At 43.1% G+C, this 15,139-nt stretch overlaps 1 protein-coding gene across 7 annotated transcripts in view; it reads right to left on the bottom strand.

Moving 5' to 3' along the window:
- LOC126407576 (unconventional myosin-IXAa-like) overlaps window positions 1–13,725 on the bottom strand; it is a 209,180-nt gene extending 195,455 nt beyond the window's left edge. For all 7 annotated transcript variants that reach the window (XM_050072586.1, XM_050072585.1, XM_050072583.1 and 4 more), the window contains exon 1: window positions 13,416–13,725. The gene's annotated coding sequence lies outside the window, so the exon portion shown is untranslated. The remainder of the gene's footprint in view (window positions 1–13,415) is intronic.
- Window positions 13,726–15,139: the final 1,414 nt, after the last annotated feature.

A 15,139-nucleotide genomic window follows, 5' to 3' on the forward strand; every position in this document is an offset into this window, starting at 1 on the left:
ATAAGGTGCCAGTGTGCATTAAAAAAAAGGATCAAAATAGAGCTTGTTTATCAAAAGAAGTGCCAGGGGAGGATCCCCGAACCCCCAACAAAGGTCCAGGCTAATTATTTCTTTATTAATTATTAATGTTTATTTACAAACTGGCCCCTGGACAAAGATAGGTGAGTTTATCTGTCTTAAATGATGAACTGACTATCAGCTTGTTGATCGAATACGCCAAGATTTAACTACTCATTTCAGCTCTAAATTGCTTTAATAACATGTACACTCAATGGCCACTTTATTAGGTACACCTGTTCAACTGCTCCTTAACGCAAATACCTAAAGGCAAAAGGGGTCCAACCTGGTACTGGCGAGGTGAACCTAATACAGTGGCTGGTGAGTGTAAAGACTGTACACGAAAACAGAAAGAAAGAGCCTGAAAAATACAAAGTGATGATGGAAACAGGGCTTCTGTGGGTCTTTATGTTATGGTGATTATGGAGCCTTAACAAGGCAGACACCATCTCATCAATGATGATCTCAAAGAATAAAGACAGATGTTGACAGATGTGCCATATGACTCCATGTCAAACAGCATAATCACATGTATACGGCTCCTCTGGGGGAGAAAAACATGTCACTTCCTGCACATTTGACTGAATCAGGATGATAGTGAGTTATTTACATTTCAGGCAAATTAGCTGCTGCTCTCACTCAAAGAAAACTTTGATCAAGTTTGGTCTCTTGCAAAACAACACAAAATCCAAACCACAAACAATATCATCTTCTCTACACAGCAGACACAAAGACATTAATAAGACAGAGGGTAAAATGTCTGCAGTCCAAAACCTGCAGTGTCCGATCTACACATCATGTGACTTTGAGCCAGTGAACCACCGGCTCCTACCTGCTACTATATTCGCATTGTGGTGTCCCAGTTTAGAGGCGAGCGCCAAAGTAGGACAGACTGCAGGACGGAGCAACTTTCAGACAACCTTGGAAGAATGACTAAGCTTTTAGGAACAGAAGAACAGAGGCAGGAAAGAGGGAGAAACAGAAAGAAGGAGAAACGTGCAGGAAAGGGTGAACAAAAGAGAAAGGAAGGCGTACAGAGAGCTGGAAATGAAGTACTGTTTGAATGTTTTTGACACACGTGTCATTAAGACACCTATGTTTGGTGCAAATAGCAAAGTCATAGTTTTTTGACACCTTGCACCTTTTATCCACCAAACTTAGAGAGCATGTGTATTCACTTGCAACAGACTCCTATCTACTTGCCAGTGGACGAGCATGCCTCTGTTTTTGCTCTCGTTTGTCAATTTCAACGTCACAAAGGTGCCGTAACACTGGGTTAGCAAACAAAAAGCAGCATGGAGGCCGGTGACAATGTTACAGTAGTTCAAAGTCTCTTTAAAACTCAGTGCAGACTAATCTGGAACGATGTTGTGGCTGCGCATCATTGCATTGCATAGTATCCACCTAAGAGTCGTGTTTCCATCACTGCTGATTGTAGCTGGAGCTGATAAATATCAATGACCACTGCAGGCTTTTGTCCCGGTAATGAATGTCGATTGTAACCTTTCCCACTAAAGACAAAAGCCATACGTTACAGCGGACCATACTGCTTTGGCAATTTATTCAAATTTAACTCGTTTGTTTTAAGTGAATGAAAAAAATTACAAAATTCTGACTTAAATTAGGAAAAACCTGATGAAAGAATATGTAAACAAAGCATTCGACACTTTGGTGCTCTGACAGATTTTGATGCTCAGGAAGTACCTAGTTTGATGCACAGCTGCACCTACAAATGAATAGATGCAGTAAGAGATCAGACTTCATTTGGTGCTTCATCAAACTGCGTGCCACACCCAAGTCCTCTGGTCGCAGACTGCTTTGTTCTGGCTCTGGCCACTACTGTCTCTCTCCGTCAGACACACACACACTGCCAACAGCATATTGCAACAAAGCAGTGGCAGACACTAGGTCACACGCTCGTCTTGCCTGCCCGCCGTTGTCGTGCATGTATTCAAATTCCTCTCGCGTGTGTGTCTGCTGCCAGCGCTCTTCAGCAGGGCGTCATTTGGCTACGGCTCCCAACCCGCAGCCGGTCCACGGTGACTGAAACCAGACGCTGCTCGCAAACTAACTGACAGCACAGACGGCACAAATATGAGAGCAAGCACTTATTAAAGACAGCAATTGGGCTTTCGGGGAGGAAGTGACACGAGCGCTGAACAACGCAGCCTCCTGAGTCTGCAGGCACTCTGTCAAAAATGTTTAAGAAGTGAACCACAGACACGAGTGAGATGTGACATTATCGGCTGCCTCCGAACCCCAAAATGACACGGTGCTAATTGCAGAGGGGCGAGAGTTTTTCTTACTACTGATTTACCCTCTCAGGCATTTTTTTTTTTCACAGGCAGAGTCTGGCTGGCTTTAGGGGAGAGTGGCTGGCTGAGCTAGATCTGTCAATCTGAGCAACAGCTCCATCAATCTGCTGGCAACACAGTGAGACAAACAATGCAGCATCAGCATCAGCAGCAGAGCTGAAACACACGCTTTAAGTGCATGTACACTGCACAGGGAAGCTTTTGGGCTTGTCTCTGACTGTTCTCCACAGATTACAGCTGATTGGAGCTTCACAACATCTTGTATTTGAATATTTTTTCTGTACAATTTGTGCATCACATCCTCTGAGCCTCCTGCCATTGTTTTCTGTGGGTTCCTCAAACCGACGTCCAGCTGCGACAGTCGTGGTTTGGCTCCTGGCTGCGCTCAGCTGCTCGGCTCATATTCTGAACACAATAAAGAACAGCTTCCTGAATTGGTAAACAAAATGACTGATGCGACAGTTTATTGATTTCTGGAGGATAATTCCCTTTGCTTGTCTGCAGACCTCTGAGCGAAGGGTCAGCTGTAACACAGTGACCTCGAGGCTTTTAGGGATTCGGAGAACTGATCAAAGACACTTCAGCAGGGCAGATGACTCCTAGCTTAAATACTTGGACTGGGGTCATGTGGATCATGTGGATGGGCTCTCTGAGCACTAAACCACCCAGAAGTCAACAAAGAGAGGGAGATAAAAGACAAAGAATTAAAGGGAAGTTACGTTTTCATGTGGCAACATTACAAGAAAACTGTCAGACGATCATACAGGTTTCAAACAAGGTCATGTTGGGTTATTAGAAACAAGAAAAATAAGGTTGAATGCTTAAATTATGACCCAAACTGTCTGTGGTCAGACATCAGAGTTCACTGACCGACTTCCTCGCTGAAGCATGCACCCACTTTCCATATAACATCCAAACAAAGTAGTTTAGATCGTCTTAGATCCTCTGGCTAGATAGTTGGATTGTTTACAATCAGCCTAACTGTCTGACCGTTCCTTTTTCCTGCCCTGTCAGACTTCCTTTTACTTATGTTGTCATAAGAGGTCTTTACGGGTCAACCTTGAGTCCAGGATCCGAGACCAGTAAAGATTTGGGTCCACGTTTTATTACCACAGGTCTGTTGATCGTAATGTGTCATACCTGAATGGATCCAAGAGGAACCGTGATCAGCGCTGATCATGAGAGAAATGAGCGCTGTGTAATGATAATTAGGCTGGCTTAGTAGAGTTAATGTAAAGCGAGTCCAAAGCGAGTTGGTAGCGGAGCGGAGTAAAGATGGATAGTGAGCCCGAAAGTATTCACAACATGGATTCATTTTATGAGAAACCCTTTAGATTCTTTTGATCGGTGGACCCTGACGTTTAAGAGACAATAAGTAATCAAGGACACATATCCAAATTTCATGACCGCTTCAAAGGTAGGGAGTCACCACCTTTTTTTTTCTCGTCTCGCTTTGTTTACCATGCAGACAGTGCACTCATTCATTCATTTTCCCTAAACGCTTACTGTGTTAGGGGTCATGGGGGCTGGAGCCTATCCCAGCTGACATTGGGCGAGAGGCGGGGTACACCCTGGACAGGTCACCAGATTATCACGGGACTGACACATAGAGACAGACATTCACACACATTCGCACCTACGGCCAATTTAGAGTCACCAATTAACCTGCATGTCTTTGGACTGTGGGAGGAAGCTGGAGTACCTGGAGAAAACCCACACTGACACGGGAGAACATGCAAACTCCACACAGAACCCAGGGTGTGAACTCCCCACCCTGGGTTCGAACCAGGAACCCTCTTGTTGTGAGGAGACAATACTAACCACTGCACCACTGTGCCACCAACAGTAAATCTGAATTATTCTCTAGTGCTCATAATTTCAGTAAAAGAAACTAAACAACTGAATAGTGGAGAATCTAGCATGTATAACACCCATATTGACAAACGTTAAAACGTGTATATTTATATGCGCACTCTAACCCGCTTAGACCTATCGTAAACTGGTCACCGGCAACAAAATAAGTGACGATAAAATAAAATAAATGACAATAAAATAAGATAAAGTATACAGTAAGATAAGTAAGAACAGTATGTTGTATCTGACACGACAAAACGTTTTCAGCAGTCGATCAGCATTTTTAGTATCACTTTATACTGACAGGTTTGTCGAGTCCATAAAATGGACTCAAGATCTTGGACCTGTCTGTGTTTTGGATGTCTCTTATCTCAGATATGCTTTGGGTCAAGTCTTTTATATCTTGGGAACAAACAGGTTGGGTAACAGATCTTGGACCAAATTTCCTGCGTTGATTCGGGTTCATGTCTATCCTTTTGAACCTGTGAAGATCTCTAGTCGCCATGCTCCCAGATAGAAAATATACTTTAAAGCTGCTATAATCAACAAATGCCTTGTTGTATGTGAAAGAGGTTGCCCGAATGAGGAACCCACAGAGAATTATCACCTGACTCTGCAGCTCTGCAGACAGAACTTACAAGGAAAGACAACTAAAACCAACACAAAATGGTACACAAGTACACACAGGACTACAACCAGCTATACAGGTCGTTTCAACAAACACTGAGCAAGCAACTTCTCAACCTCCTTAAACAAATTCAAGTACAAATGAATGTTTTTAATTGAACTTTATATCTTCTGTGTAAAAGTTGGAGCTCATGAGAACAAGTTGAGTCTTCATGGTCTGTCTATTAAGATGCTGCTTATAGATCTGGAGATTGTGTTTCTGAACACCAGTGATCGCAGAGTCAAGGTCACAATTGTGCAGTGCAACCAGAGGTTGGTTACAACATCTTATTTCCTTTAAAATCCCATAGATATAGGAGCTAGTAGACGCATATAAAAGCTAGAAGCACAGACCAGCTATGCAGAGAGTCGGCTGCAGGCTGGTTGATTTAAAAGGAATCCCTCAACATGTATTAATGCCTACACTCCTTCTCCTAATCATCCCTGTCAAACTCTCTCCTCTTGTCTCTCCATCTGTGATCAGCCAAGCAGGACGGAGGGGAGCGTGGCGATGCTGCTGGCTGCTCTTTGCCCCGGGCAGCACCAGGGGACTCATCCATGCCCTCACCAGCTGCTGCCTGTTGCAAGAAACACAATCAAGTTGCTCCAACTCTCCACGTCAAAATAACTTCAGCGACAAAACTGAGACATTTGCACGAAGAGGAATCTTTTTTTTACACCGTGTTTATGCCTAAAGCAGCAACAGCCATAGAACGAGGTTAAATGAATAATACAAAGAGATGTGAGGAGAGATAATGGATGCAGAAATTCACAGAGGGCCCAGCTTTGAAAAGCTGAAAGAATAACAAACAGCAGCGCCCTGCTACGAATCAAGCCATGTTGGAATCAAAAGGACTTCTGCTATCATGCTAACAATCTGTGCCAGTGACACATATTATGCCGCAGCAGCTCCTTTGAAGGAGACTGTGGAAAAAGCAAAAGTGATTCTAATATTGTTGGACAGCCACACAAGAGAGAGGTAAGATTTCGTGCCGGCTGTCTTTTTTTGTTTTGGACACACTTTCTTTGAGTGTTATTCTCTAAAGAAAATGTGAAACCTGACAAGGAGAACGTGTTTGTGAATTAACCTCCACCATATGAAGGCTTTATGGAAGGAGTAAACATGAGGTTATCCCCGTCTAATTCAGGCTGTGGTCGATATGATGGACTGAAACAATTTAAGACTCGGAGCATCAACACTGTGACAAATTACTCTCAGTTTTCACGTCACATGAGTGTCACAGAGGTCAGCAGGTCACCAGGCGGCCTCAACTGACAGCATGAACAGTACACGTGTGTCACGGTTCCACTGAACAATCCGCCTGACTGAGTCAATATTGGGAAGTATGCAGGATTAAAAGCATATTTACGCTAAGTGTGTTTGTTAAGGGCAATAAAGGACACTTAGAAAAGTGTGACCTAACATTGCTACTTCTACTGCTGCTACTGTGAAGGTAAATGATAAGGCTGGTGTTATTCTATGTATTTTTTACTGTCAATAAATCCCCTAAAAAAAGATGATGCATTTGCCCATTGCAATACTTTCTCACCATGTCTGTGGCTTCTTGTGAAGATTTATTTCTTTAAAAACGGGTCAGAAATATATACATTCACTTAAAAAAGGCTCAGTTATTTCCTAAAACAGCTGGGGTCTGTGGTTTTTACCAAAAGTTACTCAAACAGTAGTAAAGAGTGCATTTGTTGGGAACTATTAGGATATATTTGGCTTTGAGTACATTCCAAGGCTGCTTTCAGACCTAGAGTTGTCTCGCTTTGGTCTGAGTCAGGGACTAATTTTGTTACAAAGTCGTATAATTGCCTAGAGTTGGTTCATGTTCTCACGGCAGCATTTACAAGCGAACCAGATCAAATGCCTTGCTCAAGAAAGCTGCTCTTGATTGGTCAGAAGAGTACACTTGCAAGATAAATGTGACACTTTGTAATGTCACAATGGAGGGACAACTACACAGGTTGATTTTAGCGCTGCTCATCGTGGACTATATTGCTGTCATTGTTCATTTTAGTCAAACCATACAGTTTGAAAACGAGGCGCAGCTCCAACTAGAAAACAATGTTTTGATGCATTGGAGGTGCTGAATGTGCATATTAAGGCAGTACAGGAGGAGGTGCACATTAATAATCCTCCAGGACTGTAACATGCTCATGTTTAACCCAAACAATGTGTCATGTGACTGCAGTTGGTTCAGATCCAGGTCGGAAATGAACCGGTTTTGGTGAGCAATTGCAATTGCTGTGTTCACACCTGCCCGAACAAACCACACTTAGGGGGCAAACGTACACAGTATGATAACCGTCAACTTTTATATCACGGTACACCTTAAAAACGGTATATTGCTGCAACCCTATGCCAAACTTACAACTTGATAAAATGACAAACATGTTGTGACATAAACAAAGAAAAGGAGCACATGTCTATTACTTCACTCACAGTGGCCTCAATTGTCCAGCATGCTTTGCAGCTACGCTATTTTTTGAATGACAGCTGTGAGACTTTTCTTCTCTCACTCCACAATCACTACATCTACACCTGAATGACACATGAAGCCCACAGCTCAATGCAACTGGATCATGCTCAGTCTCAGAGAGGTGTTGAAAAGCATTCTGGGAAATCACTGCAGCACCAGCAGATGACGAGGGAAAATAGGTACAAATGAAAACTAAAATGTAATACTCCAAATATTTGTTTAACATCACAGATTAATCATATAACACTGCACAAAGTAACAAAGGCTGTCCTTTAAATGTAAAGAGAATACAACTGCTGCAGTCTGAGCTGCAGCTCCTGCATGTTAAGAGGTTTGCAGGGGACATGTGCTTTGTCCCAAATTACAGATTTGATTTGTGGATAAACACTACTGTGGTGTTGTCAAACTTCAACGTTGTGCAGCTTTTCTCTGAAAAACACCAGTGACAACAATGGAAACCTGACTACTTTACTGTACTATCTTCTCCTCTGTGTCGGGACAAAGCCAGATGCTATCTAAGATGCACAACACACACACCACCACCTCCACCACCATTGTTGAGGGCTCTATAAATACACCTGGTTAGAGACGCATATAGCCGCACTGACATGGTATGCGAGACACTGACCTCATCCTGGTATTGTCTTACATGAAGCCTTGAGCGCTGCGGCAGCAGGTTGTGAGCGTGATCTGACTGCTCGAGCAAGGACACCGGGATCCAGTGGCAACAACAACAAAACCATTTTTCTTAAAGCCGTCAATTCAAGAGGTCAGATGGGACAGAGATGCGGGTCAGTGGGCTCGTGGATTGAAATGATTTTCAGCAGTTTACAGTAGATGGGCTCTTGAGCTCCTCCCTAAATCTGCTGATGAGCTTATCGCCATGATCTAATACAGACTTCATCACCAGAGCTTGTAGCTTATAATGAATCTGTGATTGGATGTCAGTTGGTATGAATAAAGGATCAGCTGTGAGATCATATAGGCAAGTTGCTTTTCTATTAAAAAAATAAACAGGCCACCTTTACGTCCCTCTGAACATAATCCAGCCCAACATAATTGGGAAAATAATTTAGTATAGGAATTTTTAGGAAACATGGTTTTTCAACTAAGGGTGCGTTCACACCTAACGACTGAATCAGTTCAAGCAAACTTATCTTGTTTAGCCGCTTCAATTCTCAGTCAGCTTCCAATTGGACTCAAAGCAGACCAACCACAAACTTTTATAAAGCCTATTTCCACACAGAGTCCCCAGTAAATAATTTGGACAACCCTTCAAGCATCACTAGTCATTTTCACCATCCACACATGGACATTCAGAAACAGTTTACGCCTTTTAACACATGCCATGGCACTGCTGCAATAAATGGCACAAGGGACAGTCCAGCACATGGCGACACTGCAGCACTATGTATGCCAACCGCCATAAAACTATACAGAAGAAGATGCCTCTTTTAATAGCCTTGGGCAAGGCTTGATGTGCGTGTATGCAGCAGATGACGGTCCTTATTTTTGGGAATATGGCAGGTGAGGAGCTGTTTCTGGAGTTTGTTTACAACCAAAAGAACTTGTATTGCTTGTTGTTAGGTATCAAAATCATCCACAAAAGCACTGGTGTAAATACAAAACCACAAACAAGTGCCGGATTCAAATATACTATCAGGTGAGTCTTGTGATCTGCCTGCTCCGTGTATCTGCAATGTTACTGCTTTCATTCACACCACAGCCATACCAGCATTTTCCCTGAAATGTTACTATGTCAGGAGTCGGCAACCTGCAGCTCCAGAGCCACACGTGGGTCTTTGGCCCCTCTGCACTAGCTCTGTGACTTCAAAACAAGTATATTTAAATGAACAGTGTTATTTTTTTTAAGATTTTGATTTTCATTAATCACAGTTGTAGGCTGAAAATGATTCATAAATTCTCCAATTGTAAAGTGTGTAGCCTATACACTGAATAAAAAAATGTTTTAACATTTCATCAACTGTAAAAAGTGCTTCGTCAGTCGACTGCCTGGTGCCTTTTCCTCTAAATTTTGCAAAAGTTCAACAGCAATGGCTCATCTTAAGTCCCCCTAGTTAAGCTGGCTATGAATTCTAAATCCAAAAAAGGAAGAATTTAATAACGTGGACAGGTTCATTTGTTTTCACCACCAAAACTGCAAAGTTAAAGAACCAAATAATCATAAAAAGCCCACTCACACCTATTGGCTAATTTAGACTTAATAGGCTGTATTATCATCATTATAAAGCTCAAAAATGGGGATTTTATTTTTCTTTTGGTTTAGGCCAAAAATGTCTCTTTCGATAGCAAAGGTTGCAGGAAATGTTCCTGAACATTTCAGGGATAGATTCAAGTCTAAAAAGGGCTTAATGATAGACATACGATTTGAGCTTGTATTCAACGGCTTAACTACTATTAAATCCATCTGCTTATCATCAGCTGGGAAGAGAGTGATCTTTTAAGTGGCCTTTATATTTCATCTGGCAGCCCATACTGTGGAGATTTTACTTGATCAATCAGAAGTTAAAACAGCTGCATTTGGGAGTTTCTCATTTAAAAAAACAGTGAAACCTCACCATCCCCATAATATTACACTTCATAACACATCTTTTCCAGCCTGTTTCTACCCGTCCATCATTAAAAGGCTAAAATGTGTCCTTTTTGTCTTGATCCAGATCAAATAAACCAAACTGCAGGTGTGAAAACACCTAAAAGCAGAACCCCTCCCACCCTCTGATCTGTTCAGTCCCATCAAAGCACCAAAGTAAATTAAATTACATGAACCTGGATGGTTTCTGATAGCAAAGGATTTAATCTTCAGCTTGGAATGAGTGACTACTTCTTAAATATGAGGTGTGTTTATATTCACAAATCATTTCCGCACCATCAGCCTTTGAACGTCCAGTTCTCCCATTAAGTCTCAACGGAGCATCTCCCTTCATCTACGACATGGGTGGAGCATTGTTTCCCCTCTTTCTGATCTACAAACAATTCGCCCCGAGTGGTTCAGATGGACAGCCCATAATGTTGAAGGAGCAGCAACAACAGGAGAGACAGTGGTGTTAATGCTATAGACATACCAACTGCAGAAGTATAAGCAGTGTCTTCAAACAGCTCCAGAGGAAGAGGCTTTCATTCTATATGAATTATTAAAATGAATGATATTTCAATTTCAGCATCCTATTCCTTGTGTGTGATTGCTGTTGTGATGTTTACATTGACTGTGACTGGGTATAAACAGTCACCGTGGACGCTCTCCTTCCACCGTGACGTCTTCTTCTGTCACATGTTTAAAAACTAAGCATTTCAAAGCCGCCCCGCTTCGCTCACGAGTGCCTTTGCTGGGCAGCTGGAGCTGTCAAAGCAATGTTTTCAGTCCCGCTCTCGAGGGCTTTGCCACTTACGTAATAACCTGAATGAAATGTTAATGTCAGCAAAGTTGACATCGCAATAAGGGAATTCTCCTCCTGACTGAACTGGCAGCTCTGGTGGGATTCAGACGAGTCGACTGCACATCACCTGCAGGAGGTGAGAAGCACTGGTCTGTCCTGGCGTTTCAAAAATAATGCACCTGTAATGACTTCATCAGCTTCCCTGTGGCCATTCATGAACATCGCCACAGGCTGTCAGAGACTCAGCACATGCAGTCACGGCTCCTCGGAGCTGTTGCTCAACACCGGCACTTCTGAACCGGAGCAGGAGCAGGAGCAGGAGGAGGAGGAGGAGGAGGAAGAGGGTGGGTCACCTCTTAAAACTTTTGGGCTTGAGGACAGAGACCTCGGGGGCACTGCTGGTCTGGTCTGATCTGGTCTGGCTGAAGCAGACAGGCCTGTTTTAACACGTCAACTGGCCAAAGGCAACCTAATTTCAGCTCCAACTGAAGCCTGGGTAACAAACCCTACTAGGTCTCTCAACTTCTCATCAGCTCTGAGTGATGGAGTCAAATTTATATAAAAGGATACCAAATAGGTAAATCCACTGAAACTGCTCATTCGGTGCCTTTAACTAGGCCACTATTTCCTCTATCTGTACGGAGCTACTTCCCCACATTCAGCATATTAAAAGGTCCAGTGTGTAGCATATAGGTAGCCAGTCCTCTTCTACAGAAATCACCATGTTGCACCACCATGTTTCTACAGTAGCCCATATGCATTTTTGCATCTGCCCCTCTGCAACAAGCCGCCTTAGAAAAACACTGATGTATGAAGTGAAACTGCTTTATTCCTGAAGGTCCGAATCCTAAGTTATCAGTGAAGAAAGGTGAGCACATTAGTAGGTACTTGTCTACCTGCCCAACCTGCCCCAGAGAAACACTGATTTGTAGTACGAAACTGCTTTACTCAGTGTTTTTACCGGTTTAAATCCCAGAGTACGTTTGTTTTGCAGAGAAGGAGACCTCTGTGGATAATGTGGTTGCAATCTGCAGTCCTCAAGGCTAGATGCCACCAAACTCCCCTAAATCTAACACGCTGCTTCTTTAAAACACTTCATTTTGTCAAGCAATTTGGAACGACATGTTTCTCACTCACCCACCTCTTCATTTGCAGACAGCTAGTGGATCTAAATCTTGACAAGAGCTGCAGCTACCAGTTACTGTCACTGCCAGTTTATCTGTTGATTATCTTCCAGAATAACCAATTCATTGTTTGGTCAATTACTGGCCATCAAACAGTAGAAAAACCCAAGCTGACATCCTCCAATTGCTTGTTTTGTCCAACCAACAGTCCAAAAATCTAAATTTATTCAGTTAAATATCATATTAGGCTCAGCAAACCAGCAAATGGAATCTTCTGCAGGACTTAAAGTTGCACCCACCGGCTCTTCTCGGCCATTTCAAAGCACTGTTGCAGGATTGTTGTACACAATCATCTATATGCCAATGTCAAAGTGTGTCATAGCTGGTCCTTGTAATCATAAGTAGTTGCCTTTTTTGCATTTTTATGGTTCATATCAAGTATAAATTAACATACTTTTGAGCTTCTTGTTGTAGTAATCTAAAGGACAATTTTAAATATTAGATTTTTAATCTCAAGAGGTAAATACAGGATAAATAAATTAATAAAATAATCAATTCAGTTCTAACCTTGAGGATGTACAGCTCCATGTTTCAGTTATAGGACAACAGGGTGGAATAGTTTGTGTTTGTTCTGATCAACAGGAGATCACACAGCAGCTTTTACACCCAAACACACAAAACAACATTCACCTCCATCCATAGCAACACAGTGTTTAACTAGAGGTGCACAGCAGCTGAACATCCTGGTGTCCAGCTGTAAAAATCCTCAGCCATGCCCCATCAGGCAGCAGCAGCAGCAGTGATGTGATGTCAGCACCCTGAACGCCTCACACATGACGAAAAATGTCACAACCGTCCGTCACAGCTCTCAACACCGTGTGTAGTAATGTGACACACACACCAACCGCTCTGCAGCCTTCACAACCGTCCTCTGCGACAATAAAGCCAACAAGCAGCAGCAGCAGTGCCGCTCCTGCTCCTCAGGATGGATCCAGCTCTATAGTATCATCATCCATTTAGTGCGTCACGTTCACTGCTGCTGCTGCACCGTGTCAGCCTCCACACACACACACACACACACACACACACTGCAGCCCAGATGTGGCGTCCAGCACACACAAGGCAACATCTGTAACTGCACATTTACGCATTATGTAAGAAAAACAGCGTGACATTTATCCGAGGCGGCAGCAGCAGCAGCAGCGGTGGCGATGGAGGGGTGAGGTGAGGAGGGAGGGAAGGAGGGAGGAGTGGGGCTGGGGAGCCTGGAGCCCTGGGTGCGTACAGGGGCTGCTGCTGCTGCTGCTGCTGCTGGAGGGTGCTTAGACCATGTCGATCCAGTTCTTTCACAATCATACATGCTACGTGGTGTGGTGTCGCATTTGAATGAGGAGCAGGAGGCTGCAGCTGATGTTAGATTGACAGACAGCGAGGTTTGACATTCCGCACTCCCTGAGCCCTGCTGACAGCTAAATGTAAATACCATGAGCACTTAAAGGGGGTTAAAAATGGGCTTACCTCCTCCTCTGTGCCTTCAGTCCGCTGCTCCGTAAACCTCCCCGCTATAAACCCTCTGTTTGTGACGAGGAAGAGCAGGCAAGCCGTCCGTGCGCGTCCTGTCCAAAAAAGTCCGGCTGATTTTACCGCAGGGAAACGCTGTCGTGCGTAACAGTCCGCACCACGTCTCCCGCTGCACGAATCTCCAAATGTGCCTCAGATATGATCCAGTTTCTCCTCTGTGTGTGTGTGTCGTAGTCCTGAGAGCTCCTGTTCACAGTCCTCCCGTCACGTCGTCCTCCTCCTTCAGCTCCTCTCTCTGCTCTCTCCTTTTTCTTCTCGGCTACAATCACTCGCCTGTCGTACCGCGCGTGCACTCGCGCTGCGCGTCCACGTCAAGGGCCGTAGGGTGGGAGCTATATCACAGTGTTATGGGTGGGTGGGTGGTATTTGGGAGGACCCTCCTGTGTGAAATAACAGTAATTGTTTAGAAGTGAATTGGCAGTTTAATTAGGATTTTATTTTTATTCAGGGTTTTTTTTTTAACACAGGGATCAGACAGGGTTTTAATAACAGGCAGTGTCACTCAACACATGACTGACATGAGTGTGGGGTGTGGCCAAAACTGAGGACACCCCCCTCCCCAACACACACGCACACACACACACGAAGATGCATGGATTAACCAGAACATAGAATCACTTCATATTCCTCTTATTTTGAATTATTTAAAGTGTGTCTTTGTGAGGTTTACTAATGAGAACATCTCCAGCATCTATCCTGATATTCATGTTGAGATGTATGTTAATTATTCCCACAAAAATTCATTAGCCTACAGAAACACTGCATACACAATTAGCTACTTGTATTAATAAGGAAAATAACAGCATTTCAATCAAAACTGGGGCTCAAAAGACAGACAATAAAAACTAAAAATGTTTCATTTTTACATTATATTTCACTGTTTTTATCTATTTATTTATTTATTCAATATTGTTCAGTGTTAGCTTCGCCCTTGCTCCATCATCAAAAAGCCTACAGGATTTTTTCCACTGGATTTTATCACAGAAAATAAGCTCTGTGACAAATTAACGTTCATGATATTTACATGTTTGTTTATATTTACATGCTTTTATGATTTTTGAAGCCAAAAGTAAAAAGCTAACATTAGGCTATAAACAAACTACACTATGGACGTATGATTTAACATTCCTACCACAACGAGCTTGTAAGGCATGATGTAGTCTCATTTAGCCAATTGTTAGCCACCGCCCTTTTTTAAGATATTTAAAAGCTTCAAAATTCACAAAATGGTGCTTTAGTGACAGATTTTATGTCATAATACAAAATGCAAATGTCAGCCACAGATCTTATTTCAGCCATCTAACCAAAAACCCATTAAAAAAAAACCCACTGACTTCAAGACGAGGGAACCTGGAGTGCTAAAGTGCTAACTCATTTCTGGATTTTAGGGGTGCTTTCACACCTGCCCTGTTTGATACGGTTCAATGGAACTCAAGTTCGTTTGCCCCCTCAGTGCAGTTCGTTTAGGCAGGTGTGAACACAGCAATCACACTCGTTTGCATACCAAAACAACCGGACTGAAACCTTCTTGAAGATGTGATCTCGGCCCGGTTACAAACGAACTCTGGTGTGTTTCGTCTGTGGTGAGAACGTGTTCTGACCTGGATCTGAACCAACTGCAGTCACATGACACATTGTTTGGGTTAACCATGAGCATGTTA

Source organism: Epinephelus moara, chromosome 20 (assembly GCF_006386435.1).
Source record: "Epinephelus moara isolate mb chromosome 20, YSFRI_EMoa_1.0, whole genome shotgun sequence".
Classification (NCBI taxonomy): Eukaryota; Metazoa; Chordata; class Actinopteri; order Perciformes; family Serranidae; genus Epinephelus; species Epinephelus moara.